General features: G+C 46.9%; 1 pseudogene; it reads right to left on the bottom strand.

Annotated features, from left to right (window-relative positions):
• Positions 1 to 21,600, bottom strand: part of LOC141020674 (putative disease resistance protein At3g14460) — a 105,279-nt pseudogene extending 83,679 nt beyond the window's left edge.
• Positions 21,601 to 26,621: the final 5,021 nt, after the last annotated feature.

Here is a 26,621-nt window from a genome sequence, read left to right as displayed (position 1 = left end):
CATGCCGGGCTAGGTATAGTCTCAAGTCATTAAAAGCATACACGCCCCACACATGTTCATATTTCAAGGTGCACAAAATTATTGCATGAGATGATTAAGGCTGACCATAATGGTGGTATGTTAGCTGGTATCATGCACACGGGAATAGCAAACATGCTGATGTGGCAAAGAATTAAAGAAGAGAGGGGGGTTAGAGTAACTAGTGTTCATGCATGCATTGGTAAACACATTTTTTTGTGAAGAACGACAACACTAGTTGAGTACTTTTGCAGACTTCAAAAACTATTCCACCACCTCTACTATCTTGCTAAGAGTAGGTGAAATTTTTGAATCGAGCCCTTTAAACTAGAAGGGAGGTAGTGGTACTCTAAGGCTGGTCATAGTGGGGAGTAACTTAGACTAGTAACATGCATATGTTACTAGTCTATGTTACTACCTCTATAGTGCATAGTATCATAGATTAGTATTATAGGTGGTCTCATTTATTGCCATGCATGACACATAGTAGCATCACATTTACTCCCTCCGTTCCTAAATATAAGTCTTTGTAGACATTTCAAATGGAATACAATATACGGATGCATGTAGACATATTTTAGTGTGTAGATTCACTCATTTTGCTCCGTATGTAGTCACCTGTTGAAATCTCTAGAAAGACTTATATTTGGGAACGGAGGGAGTATTATGTTACGGTATCTACCTATGTTACTATAACCATCTCTCTCTTCTTTAATTGCCTACCACATTAGCATGTTTGCGAGTCCCAAGTGCATGATACTACTTATGTTACCCCCACTATGGCCAGCCTAATAGCTAACCTTGTTGTGATGACAAGATAGGACATGGCACGCACCTGGACGGAGGAACTAGTCTGCATTGTGCATTTAAGTTTTGTCTGAAGTCAATGTACCTCTACTTTCACCAGACTTATAGAAAAATGTGTCAACATTCACAATGTCAAATCAATATTTTTACACTCATTATAAAACGTAGTTCTTATACTCATTATAATCAGTGTTGTAGATATTGATATTTTTAGTATAAATTTGGTCGTGGGATTTCATTGATGCTTGTCAAAGCGTGGAGGAAGCGGAGCTTAGGGCTTGCATTGCCGGTCTCTACATAGGTATTTCTCTTCATAATCCTATAATTTTAGAGACTGATTGCGCTTTTGTGGTAGCGTCTCTTGCATCGGGGGACTATGACAGGTCTGCTATACATGACCTGAAGATGAAAGCGTTGAGCATCTCGAAGTTGATCAACAATCTTCAATTGTCAAAGATTAGCCGTTCGGCCAATAAGGTGGCACACTTAATCGCTAAGTATAGCTTTGACAATAGATTAGATGGTATTCTTGTAAGTAACGTACCGCCCTGTGTGGTGAATATTGTATCGAATGAGTGTACTGGTGTGGCTGGTTAATTAATATAAGGTGATGTTCAAAAAAAGTATAAATTTGGTCAAACACTTTGCAAACGGTTGACGGGAGTAAAAAGGACCAGAGGGAGTATCATGCATGCGGAGTAGGCAAAAAAAATTGCTTGTCTAAAAAAAAGGCAAAAAAATTGCTCATTTATAGCCGGCCGAAGTCTCAAAGGGCGCGACCGCGCGAGGGAGGCGAAGGTCGTGGGAGGCGCGACGTTTGACGGAATTAAGTGAAGTTACATCCACGCGCCGGCATGGCATGCGAACAGGCAGAAGCTATACCGTCAGGCCTACGATATGGGTCTAGTAGACATGACATCTAGTGGGTCCCGCATAGTTCTCGAGAACTCTTTGGGGGCTTGCAGCCGTTTATCCACCGGGCAAGCCAGCAACCCCACACCGTTCGCACGCCCTACTCGTCCCCGTCTTCTAACTTACAACGGTTCGCTCCCAGTCGTCCCGTCCTTTCACATTAGTTCGCTCCCATTTTTTGCGGGGTACAACAGTTCAACTTCTCCTAACCCTCCTCCAAAATCCATGGCTCCCAAATCTCCATGGTCGTCGCTGTGTACCAGGTTAGAGCCATCACCGGCGATCAGTTCATCGTCATCTACACATGTGGATCTGAGACGGTGAAAGCATGGCTTGCTCGCTTCCTACGCATGTTCAACAGTTCAACGGATGAGTGGGTCGCTGGGCTAGATGTTGAGTACACCACAGTCCTGGGACGAGAGAAGGATCTAAAGGACGAAGAGAGGAAGAAGCCCGCTGTGATCCAGGTTTGCGTACATAACGTTTGCTTGGCCTACCACGTATTCCATGCCGACGTTGAGTGCTAGGATTTTAAGAACTTCCTCAAGGACAAAAGAGTGAAATTCGTTACTGTAGGCTTTAAGAATGACAGGGATGTCCTGCGTCGGATAGGCTCGCGGAAGGACGTGTTGCCGGCACACGCGCGGATTCAATGAAGGCAGGCGGGGCAGTCTTAAGCTGGTTGCACGCGGCGAGGAGGCGTGCTCAGCCGGACCTGCAGCGAGTGCGGCCCTCTTGGCCGGCGCGCCGGTTCAATGCCTACGCTATGAGAGGTCGCGTCCGTGTAAGAGTAATCACTCCCTCCAGTCCTTTTTTGTTTGGGTATAACAAAATCTCGTTTTCCATTCACATTTTACAAGTAAAATTCATGGACAAACTTTGACCCAAAGTACGATGGGGACTAGTAAACCAGATGGAGGTAGTAGTTTTTTTTAATCAAAGAAGGGTTTCCCCTTCCGATTTTCATTACTGAAAACCAGCATCTAAATCTAAACCATAGTATTTGCCCTAGAACTACCAGGTTCAACATCTCGCAACATAAACCCATACAACCTCCATCGCAAAAAAAACCATACAACCATACGCCAAGGAGGTACGTAGTACTATGAATACCATTTTCGCTCCATACCAATCGTTCTAAAAATTATTTACTACTTATAACGCGCCATTGAAAATCAGAACTCTTAACCCCGCTAAAAAATGATATTTTAAATGTGGCTACTCGATCTGTGGCAACTGGCGAGCCACCGCGCTCCAAGTCGTTCACCTGTGGTCCCGACCATCAACTCCTACGGATCAAATTATCACGCGAGCTGACTATTCCTACAAAGGTGCTCCACCACGTACCCGGTACCCGCGAATGCAGCAATCGTGCACCTAGGGTTTTAGGGTTTATTTGTTAACGTCGCCTTTATGTAACACTCATGTGTGCGAGACAGCGAGAGGCCGACTGCGTGCGTGTGCCTCTTCTCTTCGTATATGTACTCCATCGTTTGTCTGGTGTCCAAAAAATTATAATAACTACTAGCAATGTGCCAATGTGTTGCCACACGATCAAAGTAGATTAATACATATTCACCGATTTGATAGAAAAAAGTCTAGTTTTGAAATACGTATATCACTAAAAATATGTTATGTTTCACTCAAAATATATTCCTTTGGCAGTTTTGATGAGATAAGGGAGGAATGCTGTTGGTTTCAAGATTCGAGAAGTGGTATATGTCTAATTTCTACTCTTACTAGCAAGATGCCCGTGCGTTGCACGGAACATCAAGATCTTGTGGGAGAAAAGGATGAATGAGGGAAGGCCTTATCTGCAAATGTGGTGAAGAGTGCGGGTAAATTGCCATATTTTCCTTCCTATCCGTCAGATATAGATCGGACGACCTACATTGCAGGATGGCAGGCCCACCATCATCACCAACTCTATTTTTTATCCCTACTCTTATAAAAAGCATTGTCGGTGATGATCGTGTGCCTGCCATCCTGAAATATAGGCCGTCCGATCTATATCTGACGGATAGGAAGGAAACTATGGGAATTTTGCAAAAAGATACCCACACCTCTCTCCACATTTGCAAATAAGGCCTTCCCTCGTTCATCCTTTTCCCCCACAAGATAAACTACTCATACAAATGCATCTTGATGTTTCGTGCAACACATGGGCATCTTTCTAGTTGTTGCAAAAAGCCCATGTGTGTGTGAGAGAGAGGGAGAGTGGAGGAGGACGGAGTGCATGTGTGACAAAGACACAAGGAGTGTGTGTGTGATAGGTATCAGCTTAAAATGAGGCGATAGTGTGTGTGTGTGCATGATCGAGAGGGCGTGTCTCAAGAAGGGAAGAAAAATCTACATAGATACAAGGAGCGGGAGAGAGACATGTATGCGACGGTGGAAGCACGAGTGTGCGGGTGTATAAACCTATCTAGAGGCTAGCTAGTCGATAAATGTTTGTGAGAGAAATACGAGTCGGGGTGCGAAAGCGAGAGGTTTGTGTGTGTGTGAGAGAGACGGTAGTCGGGAAGGGGAGTGGAAGCAGGAGTTGTGTATGTGTGTCTCTGAGAGAGAGAGAGAGGAGACGGTAGTCGGGGTTGTCTGATCGGTAAACAAATGAATAATGTCAGTCTGGGATGAAGACGAAAAGGAGACCGCAACAAATGTTGTGTCTACAGGAGAGAGAGAGTAATTTTAGTGGTATGAGTCATATGTAGAGACATATCGGGTGTGTGAGAGAATCCCATAGAGAGAAAGACAAAGTGAAAGACGAGTGGAGACTGTGTGTGTGCGGTGAAAAAGAAAGCTTAGGTACCGAGTGATACCAGAGAACAGTAGAGACGTGAGAGATAATGAAAACCGTGTAATGTATAATGATAGGGAGAGTGTGACACTTCTCAAGTGAGACATCGAGAGACCATGTTTGCGAGGATAGGAGAAACATGAAGTGAGCATGCGGGTGAGCTGGAGAAAAGAGAGTGATAGCTACCTGAAGGAGCATGCATGCGAGAGAGATGGGCGTGAAAGGAGTGAACAAAAAAGGGATTCAAATATTTGAATTCGAGATGATGATACATGTAATTGATCTATCAAACATGCATACTCATATGAATTCACGCACATCTATGTTATTTAATATGTAGATATTACTGATCCATACATTTTAGTAGAACATAATTTGGTTAAAATTTTTCGAATTCAACCTTAAGATTTCAAGATCGTTGTATTTGTAAATCATATTATACATATAAAGGAGCAGAATTCTTTGTTGTGCTTTTGAAAGTATATATAAAAAATGATGTATATAGAATGTAATTCCATTTGAAAATGGATCCCGTCCAAAAAAAAGAATACAAACGGGATTCGAATTGAGCTGGCACGGTAAACGTGCACTCTGCAAAATTTGAACGAAGCGGGGAAAGTCGCAGTAACCGCCCGAATCCAAAATCTGCGAGATGGAAATCACTACTGCCTATCCCTGCCACGCAAAGCCTATCTGCTGGATTTCTATAGGTTTCGATAGGGGTAGGTTTGTAATTTCACCCAAACGTGACGTAACCGCCTCTCACCCGGATTCATACACGGTGGGCGCCAAAACACAGTGCGTCCTCGACCGAAATCGACTCCCTCCCCAATTCATATTCATACACGGTGGGCGCCAAAAACAAACTCTCGTTGGCAAATATTCGGCGTATGCGAGATTACCGTCCTATCCCCAACCGACTAATGTTGCTGTGATGTAGTAGAAATTTGAAACGGGGGCTAAGTTTGTAAATTTCCTCGCATTTGAGACAAGCGCGCCCTGAATACATGGTTCCCCCCTTCCTCTCTACATCCCTTTTCCCCATTCGTACTCCGTGGGCACCAAAACACCCTCTCCACCCCACCCTCCTCCGTCCGCCACCCCATCCACCGCCGTCCTCCTCCACCATGCCGGAGCTGATACCCCGACGCCGCCGTCCATTACAAGAGATCGACCTCTCTCATCCACGGCTTCGGACCGGGATCCTTGCATCCTGCCCTCTCGCTTCATCCCCGCCGTCGTCCACCTTGCCGGCGCCGCTCCTACGACCGTCTCGTCCACCGCGCCCCGCCGCCACCGTCTACCCTCCTAGATCTGCTTCCACGCCACCGACAGCCATCGCTACCGCAGCACCGTCAAATTCTTAGCAGATGCGTACACGGCGCCGCACGAGAGGCGGTACTCTTTCGTATCTGCTCAACTTATTTATCGCAGCAAGAAAATAGATCGCCACTGCTTTACTTTGATTTCTTGTCTTGGTTGCGAAGTTGCCTTTGTCCGGTTTGCACCTTCAGATCCGCCATGGCACGCTCAACACTATACTCCCAATGCTTATGGTTTTCCCCTTTTATATTCCACACTAGTTAAATCACAGTAGACTAAATTTCAAAATTGGGTCAGTCGATTTTTCAGAGCTCGACGGAGTTCGCCGGTGCGATCGAAGGGGCTCGGGTGGTTGTGGGGCCTCGCCGAACAAAGAAAACTCGACGCGGGTGGGGGTTGGGGCGGGGGTGGGGGTGGCGGAGGAACACAGGCGGTGGGGGCCGGTGGTCTGGCCGGCGGCCCGTGCGGTGTTCTGTATGGGAAGAATCAGAGACGAGGAAGAAGAAGGGTTAGGAGATGTAGGATCTTCATCCAACCGCCTAAAATGGCTGAGAGACAGCTGGGAGTTGCATTCTTAATGCGCTCTGGTTCATCATGTGTGGGCACTGCGCAACCAACATTTTATTATCCAAAATCTGCTTGCTCTTCTTTACCATATTCCTCTTCCGTTCTTCTTTAATATGTACTCTCTCCGTTCCTAAATACAAGTCTTTGTATAGATTCCACCATGGACTACATATGGAGCAAAATGAGTGAATCTACACTCTAAAATGTATCTGGATACATCTGTATGTGATCCATAGTGGAAATCTCTACCAAGACTTATATTTTGGAAAGGAGGGAGTATGATAGTAGTACAGTATGTTCCTTGTACTGAAGATGAGCAGGGACATTTGCAGTGTAGAGGTCTATAAAGTCGGTTCTGATGGACACGTTGAGCCTCTTTGATTCGTAGGATCTTGTAAACATAGGAATAGGATTTGTAGTGGCCTGCCCACTTGAATCCTATAAGAATAGCAAGGAAATGCGGGGAGCTGTGTCGCCTTTGAGAGTTACACTGATATTAACAGTACCGCACCTTCACTTGAAGAGAGCTGGTATCCGAAGCCTTTCTAGCCATACCGGCAATACTAGCACATATATTCCAGCAAGTTCCACTTTGCTGATTCTACTCTGATGCTTAAGGTTTTCCCGTTATATCTACACTATGATCTGTGTAGCTGCTTTGTGTCGCACTAGCAGCAGTCCACTCTTGAAGCTAAACACTGCAATGACTTACAATGGCACCAAGGCATTGAGTGCCATTCTGGATGCAATGAAACTCATACGCTCCCCACCTGTTGATTCTTGTTCAGAATATGATCCTAATGACTATTCTAACCTCGAGGAGTCAAAGGCAGATGGCCTGTCCTGTTCACCCATCAAGGTGCCTGTTCTAATTTGGCAATGTTTTATTGATTGTGGGTATCTTGCATATGTTGTCTTGCATTTCTTCTACTTTGTTGCACCGCCATCTGCTTAGTTTACTCATCATATATGTCGAGATGCCATGCCCATCCATTATCAATACATATTCCATCTGTCATCATACCATGTTTTTCCACTCAAATGCTGTTCTTGTGCATCAGACATCAAAAAGGAAGAGGCTGATTGCCGAACCTGAAGGAGCACCAGCAAAGTCCTTGAAAAACGTAGTGGTGCCGGAGAAATCAGACAACACCCCACTTATATTGGCTGTACAACCAGTGACACAAAACGTAGGACCGACTCCAGCAGACTGTACCCATACTTCACTGGCCACACCACTAGCCCCACCACACAGGACCTGCACTCCAGCAAAAGGTATACCGATTTCATTTGCCATAGCACCAGCTGTACCACAGAAAAATCCCACTCCAGCAAAAAGTACAGCAAGTCCACTGGCCGAAGACCTATCCCAACTGCAGAGACGGCCAATTCCTGCAGATTGGAACCCCGTTCCATTTATTCCCAGTTTAAAAGACAATGCTTTCAATGTTGTTAGGGACTACATGCATATATTCCCATCATGGGAAGATTATTGTGAAGACAAACACCATTTTCACATCTTCCTGTCCAACTTACGTGTAAGTGCTATTATTCATGGTTATTATTTTCCTGTTTTCTGCTGATTGAACACATCAATGATTTACATTACATTGTTGTAACTAGGCGAGGGTCAATCTGGATAGTCATGACGAGCAAAGCTTGCTTGTGCTTTTCAAGGAAGCATTGCAGCAGTATCGGTGTTACCTGAGGAAATCACACTTTGATGGCAAGTCTATAAACGAATTTTCGGTGAAGTCTCCTGTGCTAAATTTAGAAGACATTGAATGGAAAAACCTTGTTATGCACTGGTCTCGTTCCCAGGATGAGGTACTGTCTATGAAATCACATGACAATTTGAACTTCTACTTTTCCGCATGTGCCTTACGGATCTTTTTTGCAGGAAATATGCTCGAAGAAGAATTCCGGTTTGACAAGAACGACAGGATATCGCAAATATGCTGCCCGCTGCTTTGCTCTTGTTAGTACTTGTTGTCCTGTATCACTGTACTTGCATACATACCTGGTTCATTATGTGACAGCAGTATGCATGATAGCTTGCTTATCAATTGGTCGCTCCAAATTATCTGATCTGTATGAATGGTTATATTAGTGTAGAATATATCCAATGCCAATGTTTTTTTAGCTCTGCATTGTTCTTGTAAGTACATGCTGTCCTTTATCAGTGTACTTATAATGACAGGTAGTTGTTCATGTACCATCACTCTGCAGCTTATTTTCCTTTGCGCTCCATTTTCTACACATCAGATCTATATTTACTCTTACCATAAGGTTGGTACTGAAGAAGTTTAGTTGTGCATTGCTCATGGCTGTACCTTTTGCCTGTATCGCTGCACTTACATTTATAGCTACTTGGTTATGTAGCATCACTCTTCATCTTATCTTAAATATTCTCCATTTTTTCGTATATTATCACATCTATATTTACTCTTAAGAAAATGTAGAATAAAGGCAATGCTTTTGAAGAAGATTCTGTGGTAAACTTCTTGAATTGCCCCCCATAAGCATGGACAAGGCCTTTATAGAGCCTATCTTCACCAATAATGTAAGTTTGTCCATCTCAAGCCTTCAAACTTTGTTGTATATATTTGGTTAGGCATGACTGCAACAGCTGTTTATTTTTGGTGTTTGCATCAAATTGCTTGTTTAAAGTTTATTATGTAGTTCATAAACAAAAGTTTGTCCTTTCTCAATTTAAGTTTTCAGTTGTACAACCAAGTTCCTTCTTCATACCATGTAAATTAAACTATACAGAGCAAGTGATCTTCTTTTGCACTTCATGTATGCTTCTGTTCTTCATCCGTAATCCAGTGGTGTGGTGAACCTACCCACTACAGCACAATGTCATATTCTGCAATGTCTTAACTATGAACAATATCATATCATTCTACTATTATTTAAACCGTCTCTTTATTTGCCAATCTGAAATGGTATAAATTGACAGCACACTAACCATTGATACTTATGAGTTCTTGATCTGTAATCCAGTGGTGTCGTGAAGCTGCCAACTCCTTCACAATGTCATTTCCTGCCATGTCTTGACCTGAACAATACCATATTGTGTTAATGCAATTTTAAACTGTGTCACTTTATTCGTCAGTAAGAAATGTGATGAATTGTCAGCACTGATACTTTTATGTGCCAAACCTGTCATCTGTCTGCTTGTTTATCTTTCAGAGTGAGAAAGATATAAGTGTTGAACAAGCGCAGTCTCACCATCTTGCTCAGCTGCTTGCGCTGCAGCTCCCCGGCAGGGCTAACCTTTCTTCAACTCTATTGAAGTGCTGTCGGTTTTGTATATTATTTTGTCAGCGTGTTTATTTGCACTTGTGGCGATCTTTGATGCCCAGTGTATGTAATCTGCTGTCTGCTTGTGCTTTATTATCATAATGGCGAACTTTGATGCCCAGTGGATGTAATATGCCGTAATTTCTTTATTGTATAGTCTAGGTTTTTTCTTATTCACGATGCTGCAGTTATTTTACTGTATATATATCCTGTCTTCGCAGTAAACCGGCCAAACCGTAAAATTACGGTACATAATCGGGCCGTCATGCAATCATGATGTAGGTTGGGCCTGAAACGTGTCGAACAGCTCATGGGCCGGCAGCAGCCCGAAATGAACCCCGGCCCATGATTGTGCGAATCAAATCACGGGCTTTTAACAGGCCAAAATTGTCTCGGTCCTTGTTTGGCCCAATCAGATATCGGCTGCGAGCAGGCCGGATGCAAACCGGGCCGTAGTTAGGCCCAACTATATGACGGGCTTTTAACAGGCCAAAATTAATATAGGGCCGAAATGTTAAACGGGCCCTTAACAGGCCAAAACTAATATCAGGCCAAATTACTAAGTGGGCCTTTAGCAAGTGGGCCCAAAAGCATAGTGTCCAGTTGACGGGCTGAATTTGATATGGGCCATAATTGAGCCCAAAGCCTCTTAAAGGGCCGGACCTGACCTGGGGCGTAATTTGGCCCAGAACGTGGTAGGCTTTTAACGGGCCGGATCTCATATGGGCCACTATTAGGCCCGGAGCGTGGCAGACCATTAATGGACCGGATCAAATATGGGCCGGCATTTGGCCCAAAACATGGCAGCCAGTTAATGGGCCGGCCTACTAGGGTCCTCAAAATCTTATGGGCCTACAGCTGGGCCGACCCATTAATGTCGGTGAAATCTCGTGGGCCTTTAGCTGGGCCGGCCCATTATGATCCGCAAGAATCTTGTGGGCCTTTACCTGGGCCGGCCCATTATGGCACACAAAAATCTTATGGGCCTTTACCTGGGCCGGCCCATTATGGCCCGCAAAATCTTGTGGGCCTTTAGCTGGGCCAGCCCATTATGGTCCGCAAAATCTCGTGGGCCTTTAGCTGGGCCGGCCCATTATGGTCCGCAAAATCTTATGGGCCTTCAGTTGGGCCGGCCCATTTAAACTTGATGGGCCGGTCCACGTGTCAACATATCATAGGCGCGTCTCGCCCATTGGATAAGTGGCACCTGTGCCAACGTGGACCTGACACGTGTCTCCTCCAGCCAATGATGATTTTACACGTGGAAAATCCCCATTGGTCGGGGCTATTAACAGGTTATCGGATCCAAAACCCGACCCGACAGCTTAACGACGTTCCGTTATGGTGGATGCCACGTGTCGGTCACCCTTGACGAAAGAACTTCTGTGACGCGCGATTTACCGTCATGGAAGTGGACACTTCCGTGATGATAATTTTGGTAATGTCATGGAACACTTCTACGACAGCACAGATATGACTATCTTGATTCTGTCATAAATTTGTCATGGATGTACATGCATGACAAAAAACGCGACCTACTGTGACAAACACGTATCATCACGGAAGTGTATTTTTTGTAGTGATCTTCGCTAGGTTTAACCTTCATCCGCTGCACTACACCTTCGTTCGGCTATTTTCGCTGAGTATGGAGATGCGGATCATTAGAGACAAGACCCCGGACATCGTGATAGTCGACCCCTTCTACATGTGTGCCAAGATCTTGGGCAGCGCTGGGGACCGGCAAGTCGCGAGTTCATACCTCGAAGGTGTCATTCTGGCAAACCCAGATAAGGATAACTTCCTCGTGCCTTACTTTCCCGAGTAAGTCATCCCCTCACCGCCCCGTAACATATGATTTCTTAGATTTCGATCGTTCTTTTTTTCTAACATTCCGTGTTTTGTGCAGTGACACACCACTCATCCTCTTAAGCCCGATATATTCCATGGCCACGTATTTCGACTCGGACCGTCAGTCGAAGAAAGACTACACGAATATCAAGAAAGTTCTTGATGATGTTCTCCCCGGCTACGCCAGATCTGGAGGCACCTTCAGCAGGCCAGTTCGTAGGTACGGCAAGCACGTGTTCACCCACAATACGACGTTCCCCTGCGTCATGTAGCCGCCTGGTGGTCACGTGGAATAACTCTCCAACTCTTGATGGAATCCTTGAAGTTGAGGACGTGCTCCTCTGCCTTCTCCAACTCCTCTTGGATGCTCATCATTTCAGCATCCTCATCATCCGAATCCGTGAGACGATGAACTCATTGAATATGAATTCATCAAGGTTTGAGTTCCCACGACCATCATTCCACGACGAATCCATTGGTGACGTAGAAGTAATAATCGAAAGAATGAAATACTGGCTCAGAAATTTCATCAAACACATAAAAGCGTGAGGTGTATATATGGAGGAGTTGAACATACTGGGGCGGCGTCCATTGGCAGTGGCCTGGTCGGTGGTGGTGTGGGTTGGGGCGTCTAGGGGCGAAGCCCTGGGTTGAGGATGGTGGAGGAGCAATAATGGCGAGGAACTCCGATGGCGGCTGTGCGGACGAGGATAAACAGAGAAGAGAAGAGGGTTGGTCATGCAAGAAGGGAGGGGACAGATATGGGCGAACTGGCGTGGGCCCTACCGGTCAGTCCCGTAGCCGCGGTGCTCCAACGTGTCTGGGCATCCCATATCCGCCCTAGATATGAGCTCGATATTGGGAATACTAGTAAGTCCGAAATATGAGGGGCCCGGTTGCGTGGCATTTTTACTTCTCGACTATGACTGGGCAGCCAGCTCGTTTGGGGCGGATATGGGGTCCGTTTTTAGATGCTCTAACCCACAACTTCCGAGGGCTTGACCCCCCAGCCCACACCTCCACCGTCGAGCCCGTCCCCTCCTCGGCGACGGACGGTGACACGGGCGCCTTCTTCTTCCTCCTCAACGATGTAGGCAAAGGCAACTTCTTCTTCCCCCAAATCGGTCCTCGATGTGTTTCCCGTGGTAAAAAGGATCCCCATTTTTCACTCCGATTCAACCTTATTGGATTCCTAGCAATAATGGGCACTACAGGCTTAGAACTGTTCTACTAGTAGTGTGAGAAAGGGCCAAGTTACACTGGATGACAACATTGGGCATCTCCGCCAGCTGGCTTTTGGATCCAAACCCCACGCACCTTCTCCAAACCCCGGCTCTAGAGGGAGCGCCAAAACCCTAGCCGCTGCTCCACTGGCGACCCTCCGCTGTGGCCGTACAGCGACATGGTTGGTATCACAAGTTGCCAGGTACGTACACACCCAATTCCATCATCCATTTCTTATCTCATATGCCCTCTATGTACATCAGGAAAAAATGCTTCTTTTTCTTTAATTTTCTCTAAGCATGTGTTCAAAATTAAATTGTATATTTATGTTGGCAAACATGTCATGTCATATGTATGCGCTTTCCAAATGGCACTATAGTATTTGTCTAAATTGCTAACCACTGTAATTACCTTATTTATGTATAGTTGCCCAATGGTTGCATTTGCCTCATAATAGGGAGCATTCTATGCATACCCTTTTACATCTGGAATATAAAAAATATCAGATATCATTATTACATGTTTCTTCTGCATGGCCATTTTTGTTCCGTTCCACCATGGTATCTATTTTTTTGTGCATTACAATCACCTATGTCTAATAGATTCAATAAAGATGTGCTTGGCAACGCTATCGCTCCTGACTTAGTATAGAAACCGGTATAAAAGAAAAGTGCACACCGGCATTATGCCTCGTAAAGCTACCCCCATTCATAGCTTTATTCACCGTCTGCTCGAATAGCTTCATTTCAATGTTAGGAAGACCCGCAAGGTCGTCTAAAATAGCTTCCACCTATCTAGTTTCCATGTGGCACGCCAACCACAATCACTTCATCCCTTGGCTTCTTTATCATAGCTGCCTACCTCTTCGGATCAAGGATCAAAGACTACAGGAGCTCAAAGTTATTGTCGCACACTTCCATCTAGGAGATGCATGTTAAGCTATCCCTTGGATTATAGCCTAGGAGATCGATTGGCAGGCCTTGTTCTATGAAAAGAGTATCCTTATGGTTTAGGAACCCCAACATCTATTGAAAAGTATGATGCACCCCTCGGTTTACCAACATTTCCATTCAATCTCATTTAGATTCTATTAACTAACAAGCCGGGATCCAATTCCATTTCAACCGCTGAGGTAATTAACGAACTAGAAAAGAGCTAAGGAACTATTTCCAGATACCTAATCGGGTGCTGAACGAACTACTACTTCGCTGCTTGATGCTCCGATCGAAGACAAATCAGTGGGGCCATGCCAGTACGACAGGCAAATAGCGATTTTGCTATAGATACTGGGATCAGAAAATGGTAGTGGATGTGGACGCCGAACAGGTGGCACGAAATGATCGTTCAACGGACGGAGTCATACCACCGCCTCCTCCTGCAAACGAGCAAGTTCTAATTCAATATGTTGCTTCTTGAAGGATAATGGCACTGAATTTGACTTTGTCCTTATTGCGATTTGCAATCCCAAGATGGAACTTAAGAAAAGAATATAGGAGGTACGTAGAAAGCACCATTACTGAAGTGAAGAAGTATCTACTCTTGGGCACAGCAAGTAAGAGTGCACCGATTGATATTGCTAAAATGAACAGGAGCAGAATTAGAAATAGCAATCGGAAGGTATTTGGCCGAGAGGTGTTACGTGATACACTACTAGGAAAAGGCCTGTTAGTGGCGCACCTGTTTTGGCCATTAATGGCGCACTACAGGTGCGCCACTATCATCATGCCATTAGGAACTAATACTAATGGCGCACCCCTGGTGCGCCATTAGTATACTAGACAGTAGTGGCGCACCAGGCAGTGCACCATTAGTATGTCCCCTGGTGCGTCATTAGTATGCCTCCCAGGGGGCCATATTTACTTTCTGCTCTGGGTTACTAATGACGCACTAACAGATAATGCGCCACTAGTATTTTTTATAGCAGTGCGCCACTAATGTGCTGTATGGTGCGCCACTAGTATGAATATTAGGAATTTTTTTCTTTTCTGATATTTGCAGAGGTTACAAAATATATTACTGCACAGAATATAGACAGCAAAACATATAAACAGCAGATTCATCGAATACAATAGAAGATTAGTCTCTGAATACAATTCATCATATTAGCCCGTCTCCGAATTCAAAATACCGAACAAAGTTAGAACATTACAAGTCTCGAGACCGCGAGTAGCGAGTTTGTCTTCACATTACAAGTCGATATCGATCATCTAAACTACCATCACATAGAAGAGAGCTACGGTCACCACGATGAGCATCATCGCGATGGAACTGGTCTTCATCCGCTTCCTCCTCCGCTCCCTCCTCTCTCCCGCTAGATAGCGCGCGTATCTAGCTTCCGCCTCCGCCCTAGTGGTGTACCCTTTGTAACTGTTACCGCTGAAATGGTGAACCTGTCTCCGACACTCCTCCCAGTCGTCGTAGACTCCGGGAACCTTACGCTTGTACACGACATACGACGGCATCTCTATGCACTAGCCAAACAAAACGTTAGTAGCAATTCACAGACAATACATAAGCAATATATAAGTATGCAACAAAAGGATTGGAAGAGAAAAGCAAGACATTAATAGCACGATTCATGGTCCTACTAATAAATAGCATCGATTACATATAAGTTGAGCGACTGTCCAAACCAAAGAGACATACAAGTTCATTAAAGTTTAATTACAACATGAGCTAATCGATATTTCAGAACTACATAGCATCACTACTTTCGACTGGACTCAGGGACCAGAGCGTGGATGAAGCCGCGGTCTGTCATGATGGTCATGAAATCGCGGGCGTTGTCAACCTGCATTTGTAGCGTTGTTTCTATCTCACTGTTGGACGGTTGATATCTGATGTAGAACTGCCCCGAGGTACGAAGGAAATCTTGATGGATGATTTCCGCAAACTCCGACTAAATGCGAAAGAATTCTTGTCTAATGTCCGCGTCCTGGATTGCCGACAAGCGTGCAGCCCAATCTTTGAGATTATTTGGTAGCAGAAGGTGATTATGGTCCCATAGGATCACCCGCATGTGATGGAGGGCGTAGTAGGCATCCTTCTGACCGCCAGGCGGCTGCTTGACGCAGGGGAACGTCGTATTGTGGGTGAACACGTGCTTGCCGTACCTACGAACTGGCCTGCTGAAGGTGCCTCCAGATCTGGCGTAGCCGGGGGGAACATCATCAAGAACTTTCTTGATATTTGTGTAGTCTTTCTTCGACTGACGGTCCGAGTTGAAATACGTGGCCATGGAATATTTCGGGCTTAAGAGGATGAGTGTGCAATGTGTGTCACTGCACAAAACACGGAATGTTAGAAAAAAAAGAACGATCGAAATCAAAGAAATCATATGTTACGGGGCGGTGAGGGGATGACTTACTCGGGAAAGTAAGGCACGAGGAAGTTATCCTTATCTGGGTTTGCCAGAATGACACCTTCGAGGTATGAACTCGCGACTTGCTGGTCCCCAGTGCTGCCCAAGATCTTGGCATGCATGTAGAAGGGGTCGACTATCACGATCTCCGGGGTCTTGTCTCTAATGATCCGCATCTCCATACTCAGCGAAAATAGCCGAACGAAGGTGTAGTGCAGCGGATGAAGGTTAAACATAGCGAAGATGTCATCAAACCGCAGGACGATCGTACCCCCGATGGCACTATCCACAAAGCCCTTGCCCTCTGGCACCTTGGCCACAAAAACCGGGTATGCCACATCATTCTCGGAGAGACGCCGCTTCTCCAAAGAAAGAACACTGTCATGCAGACTCCGCATAGCACCGCTTGCAGCATTGAGCAGATTAGTCGGTAGCATCAGCCTACCCGCCACATGCACCCTCCTCGAGATATCCTTAGGTGAAGGTGGACCGTCCTGAGCACGGATCGTACTCGGTGCCGGCTGGCTCGCACCCTTGTTACTCTTTCTTTTCCGTCCCTTCTTCTTCTGCTGTAATGGGATCGAGTTCTGCTCAGACACCGCCTTCTTGAGTGTGTTGGGGCTGATAATATTTCGCACCTCGGCTATCTGAGGCTCGGTGAAGGCGGCAGCTGGAGGCGTCTCCTGAGAACTGAACGCTAGACGACGCCTGTTGCAATTGGGTTTCTCCGCGGTACCAGCTAGATCGTCTTTTGCAGGGTTGGGTTCTTGAGAAGGAGGCCCCAAGAATTCGTCACCGTACCCATGTTCGTTGAAGTACTTATCGACGTTGGTAAATGTACCGTCGTCGTCCGGATCCTGTGCCATATGCATGTCCGGATCCTGTGCCATATGCATGTCCGGCATGTCCGGTAGCGTTGCGGGGGTCTTGCCATGGCTTGGCGCCGGCACGACTGGCGGTGTTGTCTGTGGGGTGGTGTCCCCCGCCCCCAAACGAATCTGGCTCTTCGGCCAAAGCATGGGCCAGCTTATGCAGGCGCTGAGGGTCATCACATCATATTCGTCAGCCCCATGGTGTCGATACGGAGGTAACATGTCGTCAAAGCCCGGCAGCACCAGAACCAGTTGAACCCTATAAACGGTGGGTGGCATCGGATTACCGTGGAACACGCGGCTGCCCGGTTGAACGATTCTGCCCTTGGCGACATCGACCAACTCGTCGTTCACAAAGTGCAGGAGAGTGCACAGAATGTCGGCGACGCCCTACGAAAACATGTAGGGCATCAGGGATTCCCAGTCAAAGGCAAGGAGATGAAGTCATCGCCCGAGAGGCTTAATTAGTTACCGCCAACGGCGGGCGTGCAATTGACGGAGGGGCCGCTTGCTGCCGAGGTGCCGGCCGGCGTATTCTTCCCACACCTTGGTGCATTAAGCTGCAATGCCGGCGCCGCCGCGGGAGACACCAATGCCGCCTCTGCCGGAGACACCAATGGCGCCGCCGGCGCGTTGCGCGAGTTGCTGCCTGTGAAGCTGGGAATCAGGGGCGGCCCCTGTTGGCCGCCCGCCAGCCACGCCTGCAGCCCAGAAACCAAGGTAGGTATAATGGCGGTGATCGTCGCTCCCAGTTGGTCTCGCACTTGCTCTTCAACCATCTCCAGAATCCGCGCCACTTGTGCCTTGAGTTGTTGAACCTCGCGCTGCTGGCTTTCCGAGCTGGTCTTTCTCTCCTTTCGCGCAGCGATATAGTATTCCGACCATTTCGTGGACAAGCCTTTGCCGGCCACACGACTAGCTGACGACGGCTTACTGAGCTTATCCTTGTTTTTCATTATGTTCAACGCCCTATTTAAAGGGGTGTCGAAAGGGGAGCTGTGAGACGACCCCGCGCTACTGCTTTCAGTGTCCTGCGGAAGGAACGTGAACCATTTAGAAATTTGGCTTCATTAACTAGAATGCAACCATATGGAGCTCATTACGCGGGGGTGTATTCCTTACCAGAACACGCTCAAGCGCATTGGTCTTTGGATCCGTCGTAAGCTCCTTGGTTACCGGGTCAATCTTGTACCGGGCCCTGTCATAGTTCCTGGTCTGCTTGTCACGGTATTTCTCGAAGCGGGGCGGTAGGCCTTGCTCAGCACGCTCCGCGTCCTCCTTATCCCATATAGGTTCTGCCACTCTGTAACCGCCAGGACCGAGTTTGTGGACCCCTAAGTTCATGTCCCACATATCTTTCCCCCACTGACTTGATTCCCCAGATGCGTTGCTCTCGCACTTGATCTTGAACTCCCGGTAGTCATCTTCGCTGATCGAAGGATTTTTCTCCTCGATCTTCTCATAACTATCACCTTTTTCAATCATGCTCTTCACCGCGCCTCTCCAAGTAGCCAGGGCCTTGCTCATCTTCATGAGGGCGGCACTGTTCACTTTATTACCTGAGAGGCGTGTGTTTGCGAAGTCACCGGGGAACTTGTATCGTTCGTGCAGCTTCGTGAAGAGGAGGTTGCGCAAATTCCCTCGGTCACGATGCCTTAGGTTCTCGGTGTTGATCGAGACGGTGCTCCAGAGAATGCACCCGAGCTGTCCCGCGTACCCCTTGACTATATCTTTGGGCGACGTTGGATGCCCCTCGGAGGACACTTCATTAAATTCCTCCTTGACGGTGCCGAGCACGTTCGGGCGCCGGTCCTTCCGTTGCCTCTTCGGTTGGCTGCCATCTGTGCGTGCGCCGCCATCATCAGTGGTGGCATCCTCGGCGGCACCATCAGTGGTGTCAACCCCGACGCCACTAGGGGTTGTGTAGTCGGGATCGATGTCTTCCGCGGCATCCTCATAGCGGTGAGGTTCTTCCTCCATCTCCTGGGACAGCTCGCAGAATGCCTTGCCCGAACCGCCGGCCCCATCGTTGTGGGCCATGTTTCGCTCTAAATAGGAAAAAAGTTTGGTCAAAAAGTTGGTTATTGTCAAGGAACAAGATCATGGTCTCATCATTTAGGGTTTGTCGACACCGAGGCATCATAAAAGCTAAGCTTTTATCATTTAGGGTTTGTCGACGCCGAGGCACCCTAAAAGCCTAAGCTTTCATCATTTAGGTTTTTATCGACACCGAGGCACCCTAAAAGCCAAGGTTTTATCATTTAGGGTTTGTCGACGCTGAGGCGCCCTAAATGCTAAGTTAAGTTTTCATCATTTAGGGTTTATCGATGCCGAGGCACCCTAGGTTGACTGATATATATGGGTACTCTAAATGGCAGATTGCATCAGTAGCACCGCCTACTCGAATGCCTAGGAAAAGAGCGCTCGTGCTTCCGATAATGCTACCCCCTCACAGCCAGAGAAACAGAGAAGGCAACTTGCAGGTTAAACTATCCCAAACAGAGTATTATATCACAGGCACACACATATGTATATATGTCACACATACTTGAGTTAACACAGACTACAAAATGAAACAAGTTCACAAGGTTGGATACACATATATGGTGACAGATAGAGTAATAACTATGAGTTGATATCACACTTCTATATGTATAACACAAGAGGCAGTTGATCCTACTTAATTAAGTACTAAGATACCCCGGCCCATGCATTAGTCGCAAGTACCCCATATGTCCTATTTTTAGCAAAGTCATGCTAAAATTCACGGAAAATTTCAGCATGACCTTTGCTGAAAATAGGACATATGGAGTACCCGAATTTGCCAGAACGGAAGTTAATCGACATTCCGGCAAACTCAAGGGCCCCTCGGGGTACCTGCAAAATCATTATCCCCGCGTAATGAAGTCGCCAATGGGTCATTTCAGAAGATCACAAGTAGCATCATCACAAGTACAGCAGCAGCAGCAGTGAATACAGGCATAGCAGCAGCAGCAGGTTTATTCTTCTTCTTCATAAACACTAATTGTCTAATTGAGCAATACAGCGACAGTGTGAACAAATAAAAACACAAACTACACCTACATATTTGGGTACCTCTATGGTATTAACATGCCATGCTCTGCCTAGAGCTACTGCAGCACGATGAACCCCTCAAATGGTATACTATGAGAACCCCGCGACCATATAAACATCTAAATTTGTATATACTGAGCATTCATGGCAGTTCTAGCTACAACATCAAAATCAAGGAGAGATAGGTCAGATTACACAAATAGGTTCCATATTCCGAGAGAAAAGAACAAGTGATAAAATGTATAGCTGGAGCTTTTAAGAAAAAGTTGCAAAAGCTTGTAAAACTATACTTTGAATTTGAAGCTTTTAAGAAGAAGAAAATCCAGCTGGATAACTGTAAGGTAATGATGTTCAGAAGATGGCAGATAATGATTTCCTCCTTAAATCACTACACTGTTGACTGTTCATTCACCAAATTTACCATACAAAATTGACTCTACTCCATGCTTGAGAACTTTCTTCTGCACTGTCAGACACGAGGAGGGTAAAACCCTTTGATATAATTCGAACCAAGTGACAAACTGACACCACATGACTGGGGAACACCCAGAATAAATCCAGTCGTTCAGCAAAGAGATATCTTAAGAAAACAAATAGGAGTACTGTACTAGAGTAATCTGAATATCACCACTCTCATATCCTAGATAGAACCAAAATGACATATCCTTGTTCAGTTCGTCTAGCAGAATTTGTTGCCTAGCTAGTCACATTCTCACATCTGGACATCAATCCCCTCACTCACATCTACACCTACCAATATCATACGGTTACGGTAGCAGATGATTGCTAGACTACACTCTTAAACTCATTTTGGGATCAGTGGAAAACAGTTAGTGCCAAATTCCTGCTCCACTTTTTTGTCTTGTTTTTTCACTGAAAACTGATATGGGAAAAGTAGTAAATAATTAGCACTAGTTGGCTGGTACAGTAACAGATGGCAACCAATTGACAATGTGGAGCAGAATTTTGTCAAGGTGATGTCAGTCATGATGGTCATAACCAATTACGGTAGCTAGAACTAGAAAGTAACAAACGTCTAACATCCATATAACTCATGATGGCGCAAAAAGTTCAAATGGTGAGTAGCTTAGCTTGGCATGTCTCAAACTCATTTGTGCACTGGTAACTAGTTTTTTACAGCAACCAACAACAACACTGATCAGGGAGCTGCCTGCATATTTCTAAAAGAGAAGGAAAATTCTGTTTGCTCGTAAACTTGCTGGAGGCTACAAAACTAGTGTAAGTTGTCGCTGTTCTACACACACTTAGTTCCAATTCATGACCATTTCAAGTTAAATGTTCTTCCTGTCTTCCAGGCCCATCTAAGCATGTCCGTCCACTCAATAACTCTGCGACTACTTCTAATGGAGGAGAGGAGGAACAGCAGAGGTGGCTACTCACATCTGCTTCTGGTGGGTGTTGAGGTAGGACTTCTCGCAGTACTCGAAGGCGGAGTAGAGCTGCGGCCGCAGGTTCTTGAGCTCCTGCATCAAGCATGGCCACAACGCGTCAAGAAGGGGAACATGCCAGATCCCCGAAAGGTCCTAAAACAATTTATAGCTTAAAAAAGAAGAACAGGGAGTTGGAAGAGAGAGGATGGCTCACCGTGGAGGAGTGGAGGACTGGATGATCTGCAGCTTCGGGACGGAGGCGCCGTGGGCAGCCGGTGCAGAGGGGTGCGGCGGCGCCTTCCCGTTGTACCGGCAGCGGCAGAGGGCAGAGGGGCAGACGGGCCGTGGAGGAAGCTGGGCTGCGGTGGGAGTGGGTAAAGGCGGCGGCGAGGACCGAGACAGCGAGGCGGGGCCGGCGGCGGCACTGGAACCCTAGCGCTGGCCCTGCTCGAGTTCGAGCCGAGCGAAGAAGGGTTGTGGCTTGCGGTCCAGTGGAGGATGGTGGATGGTTGGGAGGAGGGGGAGGGGCGGCGGCGGTGGATGGTTGGTTGGGGGCAGCGGCGGTCGTGGTGGATGCTTGGGAGCGGCGGCGGCGGTGGATGCTCGGGGGTGGCGGCGGCTTGCGGTGGTGAGGGGTGGAAGAGCTACGGTGGTGATGGGTGGAGGAGCGCTGGAGGGGGGGCGGGGCACGCTGGAAAGGGGTCGTCGGCGGCGAGGGGGAAAGGGATCTGGCGCGGGGGGTGAGGGGGCTAGGGATTTGATCTGGCGCGGGGGGCGAGGGGGAAAGGGATAGAGGTGGGAAAGGGATAGCAATGGCGCACCTCCCAGGGGTGCGCCATAAGTACATCCATAGCAATGGCGCACCACCGAGGGGTGCACCATAAGTAATTTTTTTTATTGATAACAATGGCGCACCCTCTCTTGGTGCGCCATTAGTAACTTATTATTATTTTTTTATTGATAAAAAATATTACACTATATAGAGGAGAGGAGTAGAGGAGGGAGGGAGGGAGGGAGCATTTACATTCGTTGACGAGGCGGTGGTTGGCGTCGCATCGGAGATGCAGACCGTAGAAGGAGGAGGACGCCGGTCGTGGTCGTGGTCGTGGGTTGGCCTCGTCGCGTCGCGTCGGCGTTCGTTGTCAGCCGTCGATGGACTGCGAGTAGCCCCGCCGAAGTCTCCACCTCCGGGCTCTGGCTTCCTCGTCACGGCGGCGGAACGAGGTGCAGCTGCTGGTGGGGTGGGGTGGGGCGGCAGCGGCGAATGGGGTTGGGGCGCAACGTGACCTAGCCTAACCTAGGTTGGAGCGGGGGAGGGTGCGGGGGGTCGTCGGCGGCGGTGGAGCAGGGGAGGGTGCGGGGGGTCATCGGCGGCGAGGGGGATCTGGCGAGGGGGATCGAGATGGAGGGGGATCTGGCGCGGGGGGCGAGGGGAAAAGGGATAGAGGCGGGAAGAATAGCAATGGCGCACCACCGAGGGGTGCGCCATAAGTACATCCATAGCAATGGCGCACCACTGAGGGGTGCGCCATAAGTAACTTTTTTTGAGTTTCATCTAATATATTTTTAGAAAATGACAAATCAAATTTGAAAAGATTTATGAATGTGAAAAAATATCATCAAATTCCTTATTTGAAAATATTTATGAATATGAAAAAATATCATCAAATTTGTTATTTGAAAATATCATCAAATTTCTTATTTGAAAATATTTGAAAAAATATCATAAAAAATTGAAAACATTACCAATGGCGCACCTCCTAGGGGTGCGCCATAAGTACACTGATAGCAATGGCGCACCTCCTCCTGGTGCGCCATTAGTAACTTATTATTATTATTTTTAGTTGCATCTATTAATTTTTTAGAAAATGACAATCAAATTTGAAAACATTTATGAATGTGAACAAATATCATCAAATTTGTTATTTCAAAATATTTATGAATATGAAAAAATATCATCAAATTTGTTATTGAAAAATATCATCAATATTTTTTTGGATATTTAGTTGCATTCATTTGTGAATTGGTAAAACATTTATGAATATGAAAAAATATCATCAAATTTGTCAAAATATTCATGAATTCAAAAAGTGCCCATGAAATTGAAAAATATTCATGAGTTCAAAAAATATTAACAAATTCAATACTTTTTGTGAGTTAGAAATTCAATACCATAATAAACATAAATAAATATTCATGAGGACTAGAACAGAAGAAATATCATTTCAAAATGTCGAAATACAATCGAGAAATGAAGACTACGATTTAAATACAATCGATCTTAGCTAGCTATCTTTTCACAATCTTCTTGCCCTTCTTTTTCGCAAATGGAGTTCTTCTGTGGAACGGACGTCCTTTAGGTAGGGTGGTCCTGCTTCTTCTTGTGGTGTATGGCACTTCATCGTCGTCGTCATGTTCCATCTTCGGGTCGCCGTACTTGTCGAAGTCTTGCTCATTGGCGACTCCATCCATTCCGATGATCTTCCTTTTGCCTCTCCTCACGACAACACGACTGGGCTTTGACGGGTCGGTAATGAAGAAGCATTGGTCCACTTGGGAAAGCCAGTACCCATGGCTCATTTTTCGCGGTGACGTTTGCGCCCGCGGTCTTGGATCTGGCTTCGGGTATAACCATGGTGGTGAAATACCAGTCTTCTTTTAGGACGCTCTTGGCCCATCTGACACGGAACATCGGGACCTTCTCTCCAGCGTAGCTCAACTCCCAGATCTCCTCGATCCTTCCGTAGTATCTGTCCTTGTCGTTACCGGTGTAGGATTCCATCGTTACCCCGGAGTTCTGATAACCATCGCTCTTCATGTCCTTGTCCTCGGTGTAGAATGTGTAGCCGTTGATATCGTACACCTCATAGGTCATCAGGTTGTGCTCGGCGCCCTGTGACAAGGCGAATATGAGTTTTTCTTCCGCGGAAGAATCCTCATGTAAAGGGTACGACAGAAGCTTCTCCTTGAACCAACGCGTGAAACATGAGTTGTGCTCTTTGATTATATCTCCGTCCGTCCTCTGTTGGCCTCGGTCATTGTACGTCTTCTCAATAACAGTTTTGTGCTCTACCACCCAAGGATCGACCACGTCTATGTGTTGTAGCGCGACTAGGTTTGCTCTTTCAAAGTCGGCGAGTCGACCCTCGAAGTCGACATGCATTTTGCGGCGACCATCGCGGTGACCCCATCCAGCGAGCCTGCCGAGGTGCCTGTTGACGGGCAGACCAACGGGGTTCTCGATGCCTAGATAATTCGTGCAGTAGGAGATGCACTCTTCGGTCAGAAAGCCCCTGGCTATGCTTCCCTCTAGACGTGACATGTTGCGAACGTATCCTTTGATGACACCATTCATCCTTTCGAACGGCATCATGCTGTGCACGAACGTCGGCCCGAGTTGGATGATATCCTCTATGATATGGACCAGCAGATGCACCATAACATCGAAGAATGCGGGCGGGAAGTACATCCCAAGCTCGCATAGTATCACCACGATCTCTTCCTGTAGCCTTCTGAGTTGCCTCACGCCAACCGACTTCCGTGAGACGACGTCCAAAAAGTTGCATAGGCCAAATAGCGTTTCACGGAGTGCGCGTCCATGATCCCACGGACTGCAACTGGAAGTATGTGCGTCATCAGCACGTGACAGTCGTGAGACTTCATCCCACTGAACTTCTGCTTCGCTGAGTCTAGGTATCTTCTTATCTTCCCTGCATAACCGTAAGGAAATTTTACTCCTGTCAGGCAGGTGAAAAACTGCTCGATCTCCTCCTGACTTAGAGTGAAGCACGCGGGAGGGTAGTCATTTCCGGTCTTCTTGGCCTTTTTGCCTTTGCGGCGACTTTCCGTGTCCTGCTTCGCCTCATCATCATCATTAGCGTGAAGCTCCTCCCTGATGCCCATTGATTTCAAGTCTGCCCTTGCTTTCGGCCCATCTTTGGTCCTCTCTGGCATGTTGAGCAGGGTACCAAGCAGACTCTCGCACACGTTCTTCGTGATATGCATCACATCAAGGCTGTGAGGCACACGGTGGATCTTCCAGTACGGCAAGTCCTAGAAAACAGACCTCGTTTTCCATACCTTCAGCAGTGGCTCTGGCACCTTTCGCTTCTTTCCCGGCTCTGGCGCCTTTTGCTTCTTTCCCGGCAGTGGGCAATCTTTCCAATTTTTCCACAGCTCGTCTATTTCCTCGTCGCTCCTCGTACGCGGGCGTCTTCGGGGTTCGGTTTCACCATCGAACAGATCCTTGCGTTTTCTCCATGGGTCATCATCGCGAAGCCACCTTCGATGTCCCATGAACACGGTTTTCGAAGACCCGGGATCTCTATCTAGCTGGCGATACGTTGTGTCATCCATGCATCTGACGCATCCAGAAAATCCATGGACCACCTGCCCCGCGAGATATCCGTAACCGAGATAGTCGTGCACCGTCGTGAGCAGTGCGGCTCTCATAGGTAAATATTCTTTCTCTGCGGCGTCCCACGTATTGGCTGGCGTTTTCCACAGCGTGTCTGGCTCCTCTTTCAGCAGCCCCAGATACAGATTGATGTCGTTCCCTGGTTGTTTCGGCCCTTCAATTAGCATACTCATGTGAATGTACTTCCTCTTCATGCACAACCAGAGGGAAGGTTGTACATCCACACAAACACATGCCAGGTGCTATGTGTGCTTCTCTGGCTGCCAAACGGATTGACTCCATTGGTGCTCGCGCCCAGCACGATGTTCCTTGGATCGTCCCCAAATTCTGGGTGTTCGAAGTTCAACGCTTGCCACTGGCTCGCATCCTTAGGGTGACTCAGCATCTTGTCTTTTTTATTTATCTTTGGATCATTTCTGTCATCTTCTTGCTTCTTCTCCTCCCTATCCGCGTGCCAACGCAGGAGCTTTGCTAGCTTAGGGTCCGCGAAATACCGCTGCAGATGAGGAGTGATCGGAAAGTACCACACCACTTTTCGAGGAGCTTTCTTCCTCTTCTTGTATCGAGTGACGCCGCGCACCGGACATATGGTAGACTCCGCGTGCTCGTCCCGATAAATGATGCAATTGTTCATGCACACATGGTATTTCTCGTGCGGTCAATCCAGAGGACACACGATTTTCTTCGCCTCCTCGAAACTGGT

Source organism: Aegilops tauschii, chromosome 3 (genome assembly GCF_002575655.3).
Source record: "Aegilops tauschii subsp. strangulata cultivar AL8/78 chromosome 3, Aet v6.0, whole genome shotgun sequence".
Classification (NCBI taxonomy): domain Eukaryota; kingdom Viridiplantae; phylum Streptophyta; class Magnoliopsida; order Poales; family Poaceae; genus Aegilops; species Aegilops tauschii.
Note: the sequence above shows the minus strand (reverse complement) of the source record. Positions and strands in the feature narration are given on the sequence as shown.